The sequence below is a fragment of the Budorcas taxicolor genome, chromosome 15 (genome assembly GCF_023091745.1).
Source record: "Budorcas taxicolor isolate Tak-1 chromosome 15, Takin1.1, whole genome shotgun sequence".
Taxonomy (NCBI): Eukaryota; Metazoa; Chordata; class Mammalia; order Artiodactyla; family Bovidae; genus Budorcas; species Budorcas taxicolor.
In genome coordinates, this window is record NC_068924.1 from 913812 (window position 1) to 935437 (window position 21626).

The window sequence follows — 21626 nt, forward strand, 5'->3', positions numbered from 1 at the left end:
GCCTTCTGCTTAAGCCTAGCCTTCCGAAAGGGAGCGGGAGGAATGCGCCCCGGGGCAGTCGGGGTTTCGGAGAGCGCGCGGCAGCGACTGGGTGTGCCTGCTCCAGGCAGCACCTGGTTCCGAACTGGGGCTCTGATCTTGTCTGAGTGTCAGTCTTGGCAGGTTTCAGGTTGAGGTGTGTCCCTGGGCCCTGGGGTTCTGGCACAATGTGAACAATGAAATCGATGTAGACTTTCTTCAAGCGTCTTCAGTGACCAGACTTAAGATGTCCTGGGAGGCTGGCCAGACTTCGCTTCCCTCCCTTCACTAAGATTTAATGGGCGGGGAGGCGGGGGCGGGTGGGCGAGGGGTGTGGGCTTGTTTTTCAAGAAAACACTTCAAAGCAGTTCTCCTGGTGTGATCCAGGAATCAACGGAGATAAATAGCTCTGTGCCCACTTTTTGGGTAACTGAGTTTTCTGCCATGGGCGTTTCTGAAGCTGTACCTGTAAGGGATGTTATGAATGTTGTTTTCTGCTCCCACCTACTTCTCCACAAAATCTTGGTATTTTACTCACCTGGTCTTTCACAGACACACACACACACACACACACACACACACACACACACACACACACACACACACACACACACACACACACACATCCAAGTCTTACCCAGTCACTCCTGCCCTGCCATCCATTCCATACAATCCTGTTGAATCAGAGTCAAATCCTAGCTTTGTCATGTCCTAGCTCTGAAATCTTAAGCAAGTTATTTCACTTTTCTGGCCTTAGTGGAAAGCTTTCCTTTTCCTGTATGTGGAGTTTTCAGTCCCATAGGGCTACCCTGCCACATTGTTCTGGGCTCTGTATGCAGTAATTGGTTGACTACTTGTAACTGACCCCTCACTTGTTCTATTGGCAAAGCCCAAGCAGACATTTTTGTAATGGCGCCCTGCTGAGCAGTGCCCTTAGGTCTCCATCAAATGACTCAAGCCCAGGTCCCTTCTGAGATGTCCCTTTCCTTCAGGAGAAATCCTTTGTCTCACCCAATCCCTGGAGAACAGACCCCTCCCACCCAAGTCCCCTTTTCTCACTGAGGGAAAGCTTAGCCACCTCTCATTTTGGAAATTTTCCAGGAAATTTGGACATGAGCTTCTGTACCCCCTTGAGCTCCAGGGACACAGGTCAATAAGCAATTAGAAAATAGTTTGATTAAGTGTCACCAGAGTAAAATACGAGGTGCCCTGATCTATGTGAGAGGAAATCAGGGAAGTCTTCTCAGAGAAAGTGACACTTCAACTCAGTCCCAAGGGACCAGCAAGAGCCATTAGGTCACAGAGAGGCAGAGGGAAGAAGATGGAGAATTCTATAAGGAGAGAGTCTCTGTGTGGCACACATGGAGACATGGAGATGACTGTGAGTCTGACTCATTCAACTGCAGGAGCAGGAAGTTCTTGAGTGTTATGCAAAGAGAGGTGGACTGAAGGAAAACATACAACTTAGAAAATGCCAGTTATGCTTTATTCAGGGACCTTATTGAAGACTATAGCCTGGGATACAGCCTCTCAGATGGCTCTGAGAAGCTGCTCCAAAGAGGAAAGGGAGGGCCAGGATATATAGGTGGTGGTAGTGGTGAGTGCACAGTCATGTCCGGCTCTTGCGACCCCACGGACTGTAGCCCTCTAGACTCCTCTGTCTATGGGATTCTCCAGACAAGATTACTGGAGTGGGTTGCCATGCCCTCCTCCAGGGAATCTTCCCAACCTAGGGATTGAAACTGCATCTCCTAAATCTCCTGCATTGCAGGTGGATTGTTTACCACTGAGCCACTTGGGAAGCCCAGGATACATAAGAGTCTTTGTTTAAATAAAAACAAATAAGCAAGTTGTCAAATATCAAAAGATGATTGCTAATCAAGAAAACAGACATCTCAAGTTAATGAGTTTTGTGCTCTTCTATGTATAGGAAGATGCAAGAGTCTGGGCTCATTGAAATCATTCCTTTGACACACATCTTAACTATCTAGGGCCAGTATCTTCTTCTCCATTCGGAATGCTCCTTAGTGGCTGATGGCTTGATGGCAGACAACAGTCTTTGTTTTCTGAAATAGCAGGCACCATTTTTTTTTTTTTTTTTCTGAAGAGTTGAGTGGAGAGAGACGACTGGAGAGGTAGGCAGGGGGCCAGACAAAAAGGGTCCCATCAGTTTTGAAATCCTCATAAAGATCTGAATGATTTCCAGAGAGCAACAGGAATTCACAGAACGGCTACAAGTAGAGACTGATAAGATCAGATTTGCATTTTAGAAAGAACACTCTGGCAACTGGAAAATAGAAGGCTGTTCAAGTGATTTAGGAGCAGACTGGAGACCTGTATCCTGGTGCCAGCAAGGTGGGGCTCAGGGTTGACAGAGACTGGAGTGGGGAAGCAAGGATGATTGCCAAATTCGTGGTCAAGTACAAGAAACACAAAAGATCCTCCTGGACCTTAGCCCCCTCCCAGAGCTTTTAGCCTACCTTTCTCCATTATTTTATCAGAAGTTCAAAGAGGTCCACTCTTATTTCCATTTCATCACCTACATTCCCTTGGTAAACAACTATGTCTGGGAGCAGAAGGTGATATGAAGATGTCCTTTGATTCTGCTGATGGACCTGGTGAGTCTCATGGAGTCATGTGGTTGGAATAGGGGAGTATGTGACTGATCCTAGGAGAAGTGACAGGGGTGCCATATTGATGAGATAATAGATACTTAAGAATCTAAATATCAGGAAAAAAAAAACAAGAAACTGCCTGTGAACATGCAACCAAGAGCCTAGGTGGCCTGGATGCTTGCCAGTATCTCAAGATGACTTGCCAGTATCACAGGGAGGCAAGGCTCAAGTGTGATGGTGGCTTAGAAAACGAACCCTGGTTAATTGAATTAATCTCAGTGTTGAGGAAGAGGTATGGGTAGAAGAGGGCTAGTCAGCATCGAGCACAGAGAAAGAAACCCAAGATAGGCAGTGCCTTCTGAGTTCTGTTATCTAAGTACTTTGCTTGGTGCTCTGGATGGCACACTAATCTGGAGCACTCATGCCTTCATGGTGGTTTCCTGATCGCCGTGCCCGCCTTGTGGGTGTGACGGCATTTGTGCTGGGGGCCTGAAACTCTCTCTGAAAGATGAGGTGACATATTTCAGTCACCTCATATTACCTTTCCACAGGAGTAAATCCTGAGACAAAGTTTTTAATGCAAGTTTACTGGGGAAGTGGAAGCAAACAGGAGTAGGGAAAGGTGGAAAAACGAGACAAGGAAAGGAAGATGGCCAATAAAGAGCGTATTGTAAGACCAGTTACTATCGTGGGCGACTGGGCATAGTCCTGCTGGGGAAGCTGATACAAAGCATGCACAGCAGCTGTGCAAGCCCTGCAAGGGAGCCGGAGTATCTACCCACCACCTCTTTCAACCACGGGTTGAAGGCTGCTCCCAAGGGTGTGATAATTCTCCTCTACTTCCTGCCTGCCAAGTGGGTGGCTGAAGTGAGCCTCAGAAGCCAGAGAAGGCCCTCAGGCTGCAGTTGGAATTTGGACCAGTGTGCTCTGAAGGGGTCAGGAATATTCACAATACCCAAAATATTAGTCGCTCAGTCATGCCTGACCCTTTGCAGCCCCATGGACTGTAGCACACCAGTCTCCTCTGTCCATGGGATTTCCCAGGCAAGAATACTGGAGTGGGTTGCTATTTTCTTCTCCAGAGGATCTTCCTGACCCAGGGATCAAATCTCCTGCATTGCAGGCAAATTCTTTACCATCTGAGCCACTAGAGAAGCCCCTAATATCCAAGTGAAGTGAAAGTCGCTCAGTTATGTCCGACTTTTTGCAACCCCATGGACCATACTGTCCATGGAATTCTCCAGACCAGAATACTGGAGTGAGTAGCTGTTCCCTTCTCCAGGGGATCTGCCCAAGCCAGTGATCGAACCCAGGTCTCCTACATTGCAGGCAGATTCTTTACCAGCTGAGCCACCTGAGAAGCCCTATATCCAAGGGGAGGTATAAATTCTAGAACACTTCCTCTTCTCCAGGTTTCCAGCTCTCTACTTGGCCAGGATTGGGCCTCCTGAGTTCCCAGTCCAGCACCACTGTTCTTGACTTCCCCTGAACTGATGGAGCAGTCTAGTGCTTAGTGAAAGAACATCTCCCACTTGTTCCATGTTAAGACTAAACTATTAAGCCTTCCTCAGACACTTTGTTGGCTCTGCAGCATTATTATGTCTATAGCTAAGGAGACTTTCAAATAGGAAAAGGACTGACTTTATTTTGAGGGACTCCAAAATCACTGCAGATGGTGATTGCAGCCATGAAATTAAAAGATGCTTACTCCTTGGAAGGAAAGTTATGACTAACCCAGACAGTATATTTAAAAGCAGAGACATTACTTTGTCAACAAAGGTCCATCTAGTCAAGGCTGTGGTTTTTCCAGTGGTCATGTGTGGATGTGAGAGTTGGACTATAAAGAAAGCTGACCACTGAAGAATTTGTGCTTTTGAACTATGGTGCTGGAGAAGACTCTTGAGAGTCCCTTGGACTGCAAGGAGATCCAACCAGTCCATCCTAAAGGAGATCAGTCCTGGGTGTTCATTGGGAGGAATGATGATGAAGCTGAAACTCCAATACTTTTGGCCACCTAGTGGGAAGAATTGACTCATTGGAAAAGATCCTGATGCTGGGAAAGATTGAGGGCAGGAGGAGAAGGGGATGACAGAGGATGAGATGGTTGGATGGCATCACTGACTCAATGGACATGAGTTTGAGCAAGCTCCGGTAGTTAGTCATGGACAGGGAGGCCTGGTGTGCTGTGGTTCATGGGGTCGCAAAGAGTCAGACATGACTGAGCAACTGAACTGAGCTGAAGGAGACTTCAGAAGACACAGAGCTTCCAGAAAGAAGCAGCTCCTTCCTGTGTGCCTTCTGAATAGAACCAAGGATACTGTGTACAGTCAGTACATGCTGTTGGGGACAAAAAGGTTTCTTCTACCCATTTAGGTTCTTTGGGCTGGTCTATTAATTAAATTAACATAAAACAGATTAATGGGCTTCCCTGATGGTTCAGACAGTAAAGAATCTGCCTGCAATGCAGGATACCTAGGTTCGATGCATGGGTTGGGAAGATCCCCTTGAGGAGGAAATGGCAACCCACTCCTGTAACCCTGCTTGGAGAATCCCATGGACAGCATGGGGTGGCAAAGAATCAGACATGACTGAGCACTCATGAACCAACAAACAAATGAAAATAAATTAATGTGAGGGAATCACATTTAATTACATACATATGGGAGCCCAAAAAAGGATAGTGAGAGGCTCCCTGAAAGTCGAGCAGTTGAGGCTGAGATGCCATATTCTGAAATAAGAAGAAGGCAATAGGGGTCTGGAGTTTAAAAGGGGAAGAAGACAATTCACAGCAAGACAGCAAGAGCCAATGCTGGTCAATCAATGCTTCCTGTGCCTCACAGACAGTGAGAGAGAAAGGACCTTAAACAAAGAGGCTCTGCTGGGTTTCCCCCAGCTTTCCAAACAGCCCACATGCTCTTAGTTACCTCCGGTGATAGCTATCTTCCTGGACCAGACTCTCCCTCTGAATTCTTTTAGGCAGTTAAGGGGTAGGTATGGCACCCCACTCCAATACTCTTGCCTGGAAAATCCCATGGACAGAGGAGCATGGTAGGCTGCAATCCATGGGGTCGCTAAGAGTCAGACACAAATGAGTGACTTCACTTTCATTTTCACTTTCATGCATTGGAGAAGGAAATGGCAACCCACTCCAGTATTCTTGCCTAGAGAATCCCAGGGATGGGGGAGCCTGGTGGGCTGCCATCTATGGGGTCACACAGAGTTGGACACGACTGAAGCAACTTAGCAGCAGCAGCAGTAAAACAACAATAGCAGCATCAACTCTTCCCGAGTCTTTTGTACCTTAACTGACTTCAGCTCAAACTAATCAATAAGCATAAGTGGCATATTTTAGGGACATTCATGCTGAACTCTTTCAATGCCAAATAGTAATTACATTTTCATCTCTAATAATAGTCATACATGTTGAGCAAACCAGGGAGCAGAGTTTAGTGTTTAACTATTTCAAATGGACTTGAAACCAAAAAGAAAAATTTTAATAAAAACTAGACAAAGAATAACATATCATACAGATCCTTAGGAAGTTGTTTCTGACAGCTGCAACACACCAAGATTCCTGGCACCAAAAGTAATTGCTCACTTAACACCAATATTGTTTCCTGAAAATCCCTACTTGATTACAAAAGTCATAACCCCCACAGTCCTTCTCTGGTGACAATCACAGTGGCAGAGGGAAAGAAAGAGCACTTAGCACCATTGCCAGTATGTGATAGTCACAAAGAATTTGTCTGTTCTCATGGCAAAAGTTGCATGTCATGTTACTTAAACTGCAAATAAACAAAGTAGGGCTGAAAAATAAACCATGGCTGAAGATCATCTCAAAAGTAATAAAAATGGAAATTTTATGCTAGGAATTGGCTTCCAAGTTCTAATACACTGGAGCCATAGGGTAAAATGGTATATTTAGGATAAGCAAAAGGAAGTACACACAAGCAACCTACAGTTTGTGGCTCCACATTTTTCTTTTTCTGTTTTTTTTTTTTGTTTTTTTTTTTTTTTGTAAGTTGTTGATCTCACTCTACAAGTTTACATAGGAGCTTTTATAAATGGTGACATGGCACTACTATTCAACATAGTTTTAGAAGTTTTGGCCACAGCAATCAGATCAGAAAAAGAAATAAAAGGAATCCAGATTGGAAAAGAAGTAAAACTCTCACTGTTTGCATATGACGCGATCCTCTACATAGAAAACCCTAAAGACTTCACCAGAAAATTACTAGAGCTAGTCAATGAATATAGTAAAGTTACAGGATATAAAATTAACACAGAGAAATCCCTTGCATTCCTATACACTTGCTAAGTGCTAAGTCACTTCAGTCGTGTCCAACTCTTAGTGACCCTATGGACTGCAGCCTACCAGGCTCCTCTATCCATGGGATTTTCCAGGCAAGAGTAATGGAGTGGGCCACCGTTACCTTCTCCGATACACTAACAATGAGAAAACAGAAAGAGAAATTAAGGAAACAATTCCATTCATCATTGCAATGAAAAGAATAAAATACTTAGGTATATATCTATCTAAAGAAACAAAAGATCTATATAAAGAAAACAATAAAACAATGATGAAAAATATAAACCAGGACACAAATAGATAGAAAAATATACCATGTTCATTGGTTGGAAGAATCAATATAGTGAAAATGAGTATACTACTTAAAGCAATCTATAGATTCAGTGCAATCTCCATCAAGCTACCGATGGTATTTTTCACAGAACTAGAAAAAAATGATTTCACAATTAGTTCAGTTCAGTTCAGTCACTCAGCCGTGTCCAACTCTTTGTGACGCCATGAATTGTAACACATCAGGCCTTCCTGTCCATCACCAACTCCCAGAGTTCACTCAGACTCACGTCCATTGAGTCAGTGATGCCATCCAGCCATCTCATCCTCTGTTGTCCCCTTCTCCTCCTGCCTCTATTCCCTCCCACCATCAGAGTCGTTACCTATGAGTCAACTCTTCGCATGAGGTGGCCAAAGTACTGGAGTTTCAGCTTTTGCATCATTCCTTCCAAAGAAATTCCAGGGCTGATCTCCTTCAGAATGGACTGGTTGGATCTCCTTGCAGTCCAAGGGACTCTCAAGAGTCTTCTCCAACACCACACTTCAAAAGCATCAATTCTTACGCACTCAGCTTTCTTCACAGTCTAACTCTCACATCCATACATGACCACTGGAAAAACCATAGCCTTGACTAGACGGACTTTTGTTGGCAAAGTAATTTCTCTGCTTTTGAATATGCTATCTAGGTTGGTCATAACTTTTCTTCTAAGGAGTAAGAAGCGTCTTTTAATTTCATGGCTGCAGTCACCATCTGCAGTGATTCTGGAGCCCCCAAAATAAAGTCAGCCACAGTTTCCACTGTTTCCCCATCTATTTTCCATGAAGTGATGGGACCAAATGCCATGATCTTAGTTTTCTGAATGTTGAGCTTTAAGCCAACTTTGTCACTCTCCTCTTTCACTTTCATCAAGAGGCTTTTTAGTTCCTCTTCACTTTCTGCCATAAGGGTGGTGTCATCTGCATAGCTGAGGTTATTGATATTTCCCCAGCAATCTTGAATCCAGCTTGTGCTTCTTCCAGTCCAGCATTTCGCATGATGTACTCTGTATAGAAGTTAAATAAGCAGGGTGACAGTACACAGTTTGACGTACTCCTTTTCCTATTTGGAACCAGTCTGTTTTTCCATGTCCAGTTATAACTGTTGCTTCTTGACCTGCATATAGGTTTCTCAAGAGGCAGTTCAGGTGGTCTGGTATGCCCATCTCTTTCAGAATTTTCCACAGTTTATTGTGAACCACACAGTCAAAGGCTTTGGCATAGTCAATAAAGCAGAAATAGATGCTTTTCTGGAACTCTCTTGATTTTTCGATGATTCAGGGGATGTTGGCAATTTGATCTCTGGTTCCTCTGCCTTTTCTAAAACCAGCTTGAACATCTTGAAGTTCATGGTTCACGTATTGCTGAAGCCTGGCTTGGAGAATTTTGAGCATTACTTTACTAGAGTGTAAGATGAGTGCAATTGTGTGGTAGTTTGAGCATTCTTTGGCATTCCCTTTCTTTAGGATTGGAATGAAAACTGACCTTTGTCAGTCCTGTGGCCACTGCTGAGTTTTCCCAATTTGCTGGCATATTGAGTGCAGCACTTTCACAGCATCATCTTTCAGGATTTGAAACAGCTCCACTGGAATTCCATCATCTCCACTAGCTTTGTTCGTAGTGATGCTTTCTAAGGCCCACTTGACTTCACATTCCAGGATGTCTGGCTCTAGATGAGTGATCACATCATCATGATTATCTTGGTCTTGAAGATCTTTTTTGTACAGTTCTTCTGTGTATTCTTGCCATCTCTTCTTAATATCTTCTGCTTCTGTTAGGTCCATACCATTTCTGTCCTTTATCGAGCCCATCTTTGCATGAAATGTTCCCTTGGTGTCTCTAATTTTCTTGAAGAGATCTCTAGTTTTTCTCATTCTGTCGTTTTCCTCTATTTCTTTGCATTGATCGCTGAAGAAGGGTTTCTTATCTCTTCTTGCTATTCTTTGGAACTCTGCATTCAGATGCTTATATCTTTCCTTTTCTCCTTTGCTTTTCATGTCTCTTCTTTTCACAGCTATTTGTAAGGCCTCCCCAGACAGCCATTTTGCTTTCTTGCATTTCTTTTCCATGGGGATGATCTTGATCCCTGTCTCCTGTACAATGTCATGAACCTCATCCCATAGTTCATCAGGCACTCTATCAGATCTAGTTCCCTAAATCTATTTCTCACTTCCACTGTATAATCATAAGGGATTTGATTTAGGTCATACCTGAATGGTCTAGTGGTTTTCCCTACTTTCTTCAATTTAAGTCTGAATTTGTCAATAAGGTGTTCATGATCTGAGCCACAGTCAGCTCTTGGTCTTGTTTTTGTTGACTACATAGAGTTTCTCCATCTTTGGCTGCGAAGACTATAATCAATCTGATTTGGGTGTTGACCATCTGGTGATGTCCATGTATAGTCTTCTCTTGTGTTGTTGGAAGAGGGTGTTTGCTATGACCAGTGCATTTTCTTGGCAAAACTCTATTAGTCTTTGGCCTGCTTCAGTCCACATTCCAAGGCCAAGTTTGCCTGTTACTCCAGGTGTTTCTTGACTTCCTACTTTTGCATTCCAGTCCCCTATAATGAAAAGGACATCTTTTTGGGGTGTTAGTTCTCAAAGGTCTTATGGGTCTTCATAGAACCATTCAACTTCAACTTCTTCAGGATTACTGGTTGGGGCATAGACTTAGATTACTGTGATATTGAATAATTTGCTTTGGAAACGAACAGAGATCATACTGTCATTTTTGAGATTGCACCCAAGTACTGCATTTCGGTCTCTTTTGCTGACCATGATGGCTACTCCATTTCTTCTAAGGGATTCCTGTCTGCAGTAGTAGATATAATGGTCATCTGAGTTAAATTCACCCAATCCAGTCCATTTTAGTTCACAATTTGTATGGAACCACAAAAACCCTTGAACAGCCAAAGCATCATGGAAAGAAGAATGAAACTGGAGGAATCAACCTGCCTAACTTCAGGCTATACTGCAAAGCTACAGTCATCAAGACAGTATGGTACTGGCACAAAGACAGAAATGTAGATCAATGGAAGGAAATAGAAAGCCTAGAGATAAACCCATGCACCTATCGACACCTTATCTTTGACAGAGGAGGCAAGAATATATAATGGAGAAAAGACAATCTTTTTAACAAGTGGTGCTGGGAAAACTGGTCAACTACTTGTAAAAGAATGAAACTAGAACACTTTCTAACACCATACACAAAAATAAACTCAAAATGGGTTCAAGATCTAAATGTAAGACCAGAAACTATAAAACTCCTAGAGGTAAACATAGGCAAAACACTCTCCCACATAAATCACAGCAGCATCCCATATGACCCACCTCCCAGAATAATGGAAATAAAAACAAAAATAAACAAATGGGACCTAATTAAACTTAAAACCTTTTGCACAATGAAGGAAACTATAATGAAGTTGAAAAGACAGCCTTCAGAATGGGAGAAAATAATAGCAAATGAAGCAACTGACAAACAACTAATCTCAAAAGTATACAAGCAACTCCTGCAGCTCAATTCCAGAAAAATAAACGATCCAATCAAAAAGTGGGCCAAAGACCTAAGCAGATATTTCTCCAAAGAAGACATACAGATGGCTAACAAACACATGAAAAGATGCTCAACATCACTCATTATCAGAGAAATGCAAATCAGAACCACAATGAGGTACCATCTCACGCTGGTCAGAATGACTGCTATCCAAAAGTTTACAAACAATAAATGCTGGAGAGGGTGTGGACAAAAGCGAACACTCTTACACTGTTGGTGGGAATGCAAACTGGTACAGACACTATGGATAACAGTGTGGAGATTCCTTAAAAAACTGGAAATAAAACTGCCATATGACCCAGCAATCCCACTGCTGGGCATACACATTGAGGAAACCAGAATCGAAAGAGACACATGTACCCCAATATTCATCACAGCACTGTTTCTAATAGCCAGGACATGGAAGCAACCTAGATGTCCATCAGCAGATGAACAGATAAGAAAGCTGTGGTACATATACACAATGGAATATTACTGAGCCATTAAAAAGAATACATTTGAATCAGTTCTAATGAAGTGGATGAAACTGAAGCCTATTATACAGAGTGAAGTAGGCCAGAAAGAAAAACACCAATACAGTATACTAACACATATATATGGAATTTAGAAAGATGGTAATGATAACCCTATGTGCGAGACAGCAAAAGAGACACAGATGTATAGAACAGTCTTTTGGACTCTGTGGGAGAAGGCGAGGGTGGGATGATTTGAGAGAATAGCATTGAAACATGTATATTATCATATGTGAAATAGATCACCAGTCCAGGTTCAATGCATGAGACAGGGAGCTCCAGGCTGTTGCACTGGGATGACCCAGAGGGATGGGATGGGGAGGGAGGTGGGAGGGGGTTTCAGGATGCGGAACACATGTACACCTGTCTGATTCATGTCAATGTATGGCAAAACCACCACAATACTGTAAAGTAATTAGCCTCCAATTAAAAGAAATTAATTTTAAAAACTAAAAGAAAAGAAAACCCACACAAAAATAAATAAAGAAACCTTACCCCGCCCCCCCCCCAAAATAAATAAATGGTGTTGTTGGTACTGGACCAACTCATATCAGCCTATTTAACCCATGATGTGGATAAATGGTGGCATTTGTTGTAACCACCACAGGGCTGCTAGTTAGTGTTGGTGATCCAGGGTGCCATCCTCTGTTATCTGCTCCTTTTGAATTAAACATCCAAGATTGATCTCAACCATCTCTACTGGTTGAACCGTCACTCACTATTCTTTCCAAATTATACCTCCTCTTACACTTTTGTTGAAAGCTCCAGATTAATGTTATGTATTCAACTGTTGGTTGGACATTTCTACCTGGAATACCCACACGCCTTTAAAGTTCAACCAGCTTTAAACTAAACATATCGTATTCTTTCCTCATTTTCTTAAACTTGCCCCTTTTCTTCTTCATGGCTCACTATGGATAGAATTTTGGGGTCTTATCGCAGCCCACCAATTTCATGAAGCTGTGTATTTGAAGATACTGTTTCTCCATCTGGAATCATCCTCTCCCACCCCTCAGCCAGGAAAACATCTCTTCCTTCTCTAAGATCCAGCTCAAGGGCTGTCTCTCTTGTCAGATTCACCGACCCCTTTGACTGCCACAGTCTCATAACAAGCAGAGTCTGTGTCCCCAGATCTCACTTAAAACTCCTCCCATACCATGCTGTCTGTTTTCTGATGTCTCCTTTACCTTGTGGTTGTCAATTTGTAATTTATCTGTCTTTCTGATTGTCAGCTCTTCTGTGTATCTCATTCTTATTACCTCCTAGACCCTAGGCCAGGACCCAGACAGGGGAAATGAGCAGGACTGTAGCAGAGATTTTGAACTTGGAATCAGACAACACAGGATGCAAGCCTTAATTTTTCTGAATACTCCTTTTTCTATCTAGCAGGGTTCAGAGAAATAGCTACATTTTAATCATTTAAAATTTGATAAACTGTATCTTCTGAACTCAATATAAAATCTACCTTCTGTGAAAATAACTCTATTTTCTGTTTCTACTGCTGGTTAACCACTTAAATGAGGATTTCTTCAGTTACTCTCTGAGGAGGCAAAGAGAAAAAGATACAGTTCCTCTATTGGTAGAGCCATGGAATGGATGTTACAAGGAGATTTTCTGTAATCCTACAGGTTGAGTCATGTTTCTTAGCACCAGCTCTAATTCTATGCTCTTAATTGCTCTTGAGCTATTTTTTCTTCTTTCTCTTTTATTTCTGCTGTGCGTTTTGTTTCAAACCAGATCCTCACAAAGTGAAAGAGGATAATTAAGCCTGATATTTAAGCCTTTTGATTAATTTACATTTTATAGAGGGAGGAATTGATGACTAGTTTTTTTTTTTTCTTATAACAATACCAAATACAAATTTTGTAAAGTTATTTCTAGAAAGCATTACCAGATCTGCAACTTATTTTCACAGGATATAAGTAATAGCTATCATTGATATACTCTTGAAAAATGCTTTAATAAGACCTTTTTTTTTCTGAATTACCAATGAAGCCATTGGTTTTGAGCACCAGGAAAAAAATCTTTTCTCATATTAATTTTACATTGACTTTTATTTTATAAAGTTCATGCCATGATAAAGACAAATTCTAGTAATTACAATTGAAAATTCAGCTTGCAGTCAAGGGAACCAAGGAAGGTTTGTGGTGTTTGAAATATGATGATCATACATCTTTGAAGAAGAAACTATTTGCAATGGAATAAACATGTTAGATCATAATGTAAAGGTCAAATCCTGGCCAATCAGTCAGATTATTTTAAAAAATCACATTAAGGATACCATAAAAGCCTGACATTAAGGGCAAAAGATTAATATGTAATGTAAATTGTGAGATGAGAAAGAACCTACCATGTATTCTATACCTGAAAGTTTAATTGCTAAGTGAAAGATCTTAGCAGCAAGTGAGTTCGGAAGAGCATGTGGGCCCTCAGCGTGGGTTTGATGGTTCATCCTGAGCTTACTTCTGCCTCAGCTTTTCCTTATTTATTTTTGGCTGTGCTGGGTCTTCACTGCCACACACAGGCTTTCTTTAGTTGCAGGGAGCAGGGGCTACCCTTCATGTGGCGCACGGGCTTCTCATTTCAGTGGCTTCTCTCATTGTGGAGCACAGGCTCCAGGCACGTGGTCTCAGTAGTTGTGGCTCATGGGCTCAGTTGTTGTAATGCATGGACTTAGGTGCTTGCTTCAGGGACTGAACCCGTGGCCCCCACACTGGCCGGTGGGTTCTCGACCCCCAGACCACTTCTAGGAAGCCCTACCTCAGACTTTCTATCCAGTTTAACAACTATTTACCTCAGCCTGTCCTATTAGACTGAACTTTCTTAGGTGCAGGCACTCTGCTCTTTTCATCTTTTTTTTTTTTAATTGAAGGATAATTGCTTTACAGAATTTTGTGGTTTTCTGTCATACATCAATAAGAATCAGCCATACACTCATGTCCCCTACCTCCCCAAATCCCCTCCCACCTCCCTCCCCATCCCACCCTTCTAGGTTGTCACAGAGCCCCTGTTTGAGTTCCCTGAGTCATACAGCAAATTCCCATTGGCTGTCTATTTTACATATGATATTGTAAGTTTCCATGTTACTCTCTTCATACATCACACCCTCGCCCTCCTCCCATCCCCGTTTCCATAGGTCTGTTCTCTATGTCTGTTTCTCAACTGCTGCCCTGAAAATAAATTCATCAGTACCATCTTTCTAGATTCCATATATATGCATCAGTATACAATATTCATATTTCTCTTTCTGACTTACTTCACTATGTATAATAGGCTCTACATTCATTCACCTCATTAGAACTGACTCAAATGGGTTCCTTTTTATGGCTGAGTAATAGTCCATTGTGTATATGTACTACAGCTTCTTTGTCCATTCATCTGTCGATGGACATCTAGGCTGCTTCCATGTTCTAGCTATTGTAAATAGTGCTGCAATGAACATTGGGGTACATGTGTCTTTTTCAATTTTGGTTTCTTCAGGGTATATCTCTTCATCTTTTAAACCATGCCTAGCATGGTACCTAGCATAGAGCAGGCTCTTGCTAAATACTTAATGAATCTATATATGAAAACATCAATAGAGTGTTTTTAAAGACAAAAAACTCCAAACATTCATATAACTAAAGCAGAGCTGTTCATTTCATCATCACTCCTTGACAAAGGAACTGTCTCTCACAAACACAACTGGCTGTGTCCTGCAGAAGTACAGGGTGTAACTTATAAAGCCAGCAGTTTTATTTCCTTTCCAACGACCTCCTTACATGTAACCAAAACCTGCCACCCAGGTCACATTGGTTCAGTTGGCTGATGAGACCAATAACCCATCTCTGACAGTGACAATAGTAAGGGACCTGTTAGATGTAAAGATTGACTGTGTTGTTTCATACATCACTCTCTTTTTTCTGAGTATAAATGGTATTTATAAAGAATATAAAAACATATAAATATAGGGGGAAAAATCACCACAATCTCTCCATTAACATTTTGGTGTTTCCTTTACATTTTTAAAATAATTGAAATGAAATTTTATCAGTTTTGTGTCTGGATTACATCATTCTGAGAGCATTTTCCATGTTACTATATTTTTCTCAAAAACATCCCTTTTAATAGCTGCATATATTTTGCCTCAAGGAATACCATACTACAGTGTATTTTTCACTGCAATAAATAATGCTTGATGGAATAATCTTTTACATAAATATTTTAAGCCTTTTTATATAGAAATATGATATAGTACACTTACATGTATCCATTAGCCAGGTCCAATCCATTTCCCTTCCTCTGGTCCAGATTGTTTTAAGGCAAATTCTAGACATTCTATTATGATGTCATTTACTTTTATTTATTAAATAAATTATTCCATATATTCTATGTATTTACATATATTATTGTTTTTATAATAATACATATTGTTAGAGTACAATATATACTAAATTTTTAAATCAAATATCCAGTTAGTTGTTCAAGCATACCAAATTTTATGGCACTTCATTTATTGCACTTTGCACATACTGTGTTTTTTTTACAAATTGAAGCTCTGTGCCAATGCTGTGTCAGGCAAGTCTATCAATACTGTCCTTCCAACAGCATATGCTTGTTTTGTGTCTCTGTTATATTTTGCTAACTCTCACATTTCAAACTTTTTCATCATTATTATATTTGTTATGGTGATCTGGGATCAGTGATCTTTGATGTTACTATTGTCATTGTTTTGGGGTGCTATAAACCATGCACACAAAATGGCAAAACTTATTGATAAACATGGGTTCTGACTGCTCCACCAACCAGCCCTTCCCCATCTCTCTCTCTTTGGGCCTCCCTATTTCCTGAGACATAGAAATATTGAAATAGGCCAATTAATAACCCTACAACAGTCTCTAAGTGTGCAAGTGACAGGAAAAGTCACACATTTCTTCTTTTAAAAGCTAGAAATAATTAAGCTTAGTGAGGGAAGCTGAAAGCTAGGCCTCTTGCACGAAAGAGTTAGCCAAGTTGTGAATGCAAAGGAAAAGTTCTTGAAGGAAATTAAAAGTGCTACTCCAGTGAACACACAGAAATGGTTAAGAAAGAGAAACGGTCTTATTGCTGACATGGAGAAAGTTTTAGTGGTCTAGATAGAAGATCAAACCAGCTGCCACATTCTCTTAAGCCAAAGCCTAATCCAGAGCAAAGTTTACCTCTCTTTAATGCTTTGAAGGCTGAGAGAGGTGAGGAAGCTTCAGAAGAAAAGTCTCATAGCAGAGGCTGGTTCACGAGGTTTAAGGCAAGAAACTCTCTCCATAACATAAAAGTACAAGTGCTGATGTAGAAACTGCAGCAAGTTATCCAGAAGATCTAGCTAAAATAGTTACTTAAGATAGTTATTTAAGGTGGCACCATTAAATAACAGATTTTCAATGTAGATGAAACAGCCTAATATTGGAAGAAGATGCCATCTAGGAATTTCATAGCTAGAGAGGAGAAGTCAATGCCTGACTTTAAAGCTTCAAAGGACAGGGGCTAATGCAGATGGTGACTTGAAGTGAATGTCCATTTACCATTCCTAGGGCCCTTAATAATTATGCCAAATCTACTTTGCTTGTGCTCTACAAATGGAACAAGTTTAGGATGATAACACATTTATTTACAACATAGTTTACTGAATGTCTTAAGTCCACTGCTGAGATCCTGCTGCTCAAAAGAAAAAAAAAGGTTCCTTTCAGAATATGACAGGTCATTGACAAGGCACCTGGTCACCCAAGAGCTCTGATGAGGATATACAATAAGACTAGTGTTACTTTCATGCCTGCTAACACAAGGTCCATTCTGTAGCCCATGGATCAAGGAGTAGTTTTGACTGAAAGTGAAGCGACTCCTTGTGACCCCATGGACTGCAGGCCGCCAGGCTCCTCTGTCCATGGGATTCTCCAGGCAAGAATACTGGAGTGTGTTGCCATTTCATTTTCCAGAGAATCTTCCTGACCCAGGGATAGAACTCCAGTCTTCCACATTGCCAGTAGATTCTTAACCATCTGAATCATCAGGGGTTCCAGTTTTGACTATTAAGTCTTATTACTTAAGAAACATCACTTTATAAGGCTATAGCTGTCATAGTGATTCCTCCGATGGATCTGGGTAAAAGTCTATTGAAAACCTTCTGGAATGAACTCACTATCCTAGATGTCATTAAGAACAGTCAGGATTCATGGGAAGAGACCAAAATATCAACATGAACAGGAGTTTGGAAGAAGTTCACTCCAGCCTTCACGGATGACTTTGAGGGGCTCAAGGCTTCGGTGGCAGCTGTACCCACAGATGTGATGGAAATAGCAAGACAACTGAAAGTGGAGCCTGGAGATGTGTCTGAATTCCTGTGATATTGTGATACAGATTTAATGGATGAAAAGTTGCTTCCTTTGGGTGAGCAAAGAAAGTGGTTTCTTGAGCTGGAATCTACTTCTGGTGAAGATGTTGTGAAGGTTGTTGAAATGACAACAAAGGATTTAGAATATTAAATCATCTAAGTTGATAAAGCAGCATCAGGGTTTGAGAGGACTGACTCTAATTTTGAAAGAAGTTCTATGTGGGTTAAATGCTATCAAACAGCACTGCATGCTACAGAGAAACTGCTCCTGAAAGGAAGAGTCAATCAATGGGGAAACTTCACTGTGGTCTTATTTTAAGAAATTTCCACAGCAACTATTCCAACTTTGAGCAACTACCACATTGATCAGTCAGCAGCCACCAACATCAAGGCAAGACCGTCCACCAAAAAAAGAGATTAATAACTTGTTAAAGGCTCAGATGACAGCATTTTTTAGCAATAAAGTATTTTTAAATTAAGGAATGTACTTTTTAAAGACATAATTCAGTTGCGCACTTAATAGACTACAGTATAGTGTAAACATAACTTTTACATGCACTGGGAAACCAAAAAATTCATGTGAGTCACTTTATTATGATATTCATTTCATTTCAGTGGTCTGAAACTGAATCCACAATATTTCTGAGGTATGTCTGTTGATTCCCAGGTGGTACTATGGTAAAGAACCCACTTGCCAATACAGGAGTCAAGAGACAGGGGTTTGACCCCTGGGTTACAAAGATCCCCTGGAGGAGGACATGGCAACCCACTCCAGGATTCTTGCCTGGAGAATCCTCACGGACAGAAGAGCCTGGCAGGCTACAGTCCATGAGGTTGCAAAGAGTCAGACACTACTGAAGTGGCTTAGCACACATGCTCACATGTCTGCACATAAATCTTTGATCACATTTCTGATTCTGTCCATGGGATAGAACGTTAAAAAATGGAATTCTGGGTAAAGATGAAAGCTCTTGATGGCTTATGATATCTTGCCAGATTGCTTTGCTGAAAACATTCATCCATTTTCACTCCCATGAGTAACAGGAGAGCCCCATTTTCCTTCACCCTAACCAACAACCAGTCATTGAACTGATAATTTGAAATGCATTCTGAAAGAATCCTCTTCACCCAGAAGCTAATGGTGGGGTCTTTGGAGTCAGTCAAGGCTGAGATTCAATCCTTAGCCTATGTAGCCCCATGATATGTGAGTCAGTCTCTGAACATCTGCTTCCTCATTCAGTAGATAAAAATACATAACACATAGAGTTTTGTGATGATTAGATGTTATAATATTTATAAAGTGCTTAGCGTGGTCCTGGCAAATAGTTCAAAAAATGCCTGTTTAAGACTAAATGTCCCATGAGGTCATGCCTATTGTGGGTGGTTTCTTGTATTGCTCTTGTTTTGCCTTCACTTAGTGTCCAGTGAGGAGCTAGCACTCAATAACCAATGCCTGAGGGCTCAGATGAGGAAGGGTGAGGAGTACAGCCCTGATGGGTCTCCAGTCAGTCTCTCTGACAGCAGGAGGGAGGTGACCCTTGTCTTGCGGAGCCTCAGGCCCTCCAGCTCACTCTGGCCCTGACCAAGCCTGCAGCTGCTTGTCACTGATTCTGGAGGCTCTTCATCCGCAGATTCAGAGCAGCAAGGTCCTCACTGTATGAATGAGAGAAGCTGTGTAGAGAAAGGGATATTGCTAGAAGTTTTACCAAGAACACGAAGGGGGTTTTCTCTGTCAATGGCTGGGGGAGTTTATGGCCAGTGAGCCTATGTCCTCGCCCTCAAGGATGCCACTCAGCTCTGGGGGACAGTGCGGGGACCCACGAGAGTGTTTCAAGCATGCTGCCTGGCCCCAGATTCACTTCATGGGAGTTTTGACCTCACCAACATCTGTAATACAACCCCTGACTTGGATGCTGTGGCTTCAGCTAGTAGGGAGAGTGCAGCTTCTTTCCTGATGCTGGTGAACAGGCTGGTGTGAGGAAGAGAAGCCCCAGTTGCTCCGTGCCCCTGTGTACTGCATCCCAGAGGGAGGCATCCTCTGTATAGCTGGAACAGGGCACAGGGCCAGCTGGATGCAGGCCGGTCAGTCTGTGAGGACCGGAGGTGTGGCTTGGCCTTTTTCACAGACCTCTGGTCCAGAGCATTCTCCTAGGACCAGGGAGGCCTGGGGCTCCTGTGGCATCTCTGCTGAACATCACCACCTATGTGAAGGCCTAGCTCCTGCCTACCATCCATTCTAGAATCTAACTCTCTCTCTACCTCATCTTTGGAACGCTCATGGGTGGTTCAGAGAAATGATGGCTCCTCTTTTTTCTGAGAACTACTTATCTTTTTTCAAGGAGGAGCTTATCTAATCGACTTGCCTGAAAAATGCAGTGACTCTGTATTAGCAATACTTGGTCTATTTTCTTAATGAAAAGTCAATATCTCCTTCCTAACATCATACATAAAAATAAACTCAAAATGGATTAAAGACTTAAAGGTCAGAAACTATAAATCTCTTAGAGGAAAACATAGGCAGTACATTCTTTGACATACATCACAGTAAGATCCTCTGTGACCCACCTCCTAGAGTAATGGAAATAAAAACAAACAAACGGGATATAATTAAACTTCAAAGCTTTTGCACAGCAGAGGAAACTATAAGATTAAAACACAATGCTCAGAAGAGAGATAATAACTGCAAATAAAACAACGGACAAAGGATTAATCTCCAGAATATATAAGCAGTTCATACAGCTCAGTATTAGGGAAAAAACCAGCCTAATCAAAAAATGGGCAGAAGACTCTAAATAGACATTTCTCCAAAGAAGATATACAGATGGCCAATAAATGCATGAAGTGTTCAACATCACTCATTATTAGAGACATGCAAATCAAAACTAGAATGAGGTATCGTCACACACCAGTCAGAATGGTCATCATCAAAAAATATACAAACAATAAATGCTGGAGAGGATGTGGAAAAAAGGGAGCCCTCCTACATTGTTGGTAGGAATGTAAATTGATATAGCCATAATGGAAAACAGTATGGAGAATCCTTTAAAAATAGGCATAAATCTACCATTATGACCCAGCAACCCCACTACTGGCATATATCCCAAGGAAGCCATGACAGAAAAAGACACATGTACCCTCAGTATTCATAGCAGCATGGTTTACAATAGCCAGGACATGGAAGCAGCCTAGATGTCCATCAACAGATGTATGGATGAAGAAGATGTGGTATATATATACAAAGGAATATTACTCAACCATAAAAAGAATGAATTTGAGTCAGTTCTGGTGAGGTAGATGAATCTAGAGCCTGTTATATAGAGAAGAAAGGCAGAAAGAGAAAAACAAATACAGTATATTAACACATATATATGAAATCTAGAAAAGTGATACTGATGAACCTATTTACAGGGAAGGAATGGAGATGAAGATGAAGAGAATGGACTTGTGGACACAGTCGGGGAGGGAGAGAGTGAGACGAATGGAGAAAGCAGCACTGACATGTATACACTATCAGGTGGAAGACGGACCGCTGGTGAGAAGTTGCTGCGTAGCACAGGGAGCCAACCTGGTGCTCTGTGATAACCTGGAGCGATGAGATTTGGCGAGGCAAGGGAGGCTAAGGAGGGAGGGGCTGTATTACATAATTATGGCTGATATGTGCTGTTGTATGGCAGAAACCAACAGAACATTGTAAAAATTCAAAAATATATTTGAAAAAAAGTCTGTGTTCCACTGAATCCTCAAGGCTAGGGCAGTAGCCTCAGTGCTATCTATCTGTAACTGGAGTAATTAAACATGTCCTGAAGCCAAATATAAATATAAACACACACACACACACACACACACACACACATATGTGTGTGTATTAAATAAATAAAAAAATTCATGTCCCTTAAGGTTAATTTAATTATTAGTAATGTCCTGGGCTTATTAGCTATTTGCATTTCCTATCTATCACTTTAAAATTCATG

The 21626-nt window shown here is 41.5% G+C and overlaps 1 pseudogene; it reads left to right on the plus strand.

The window, feature by feature from the left end:
- The first annotated feature begins 42 nt into the window (after positions 1–42).
- LOC128060590 (nucleoside diphosphate kinase 6-like) lies at positions 43–19895 on the plus strand (annotated as a pseudogene).
- Positions 19896–21626: the final 1731 nt, after the last annotated feature.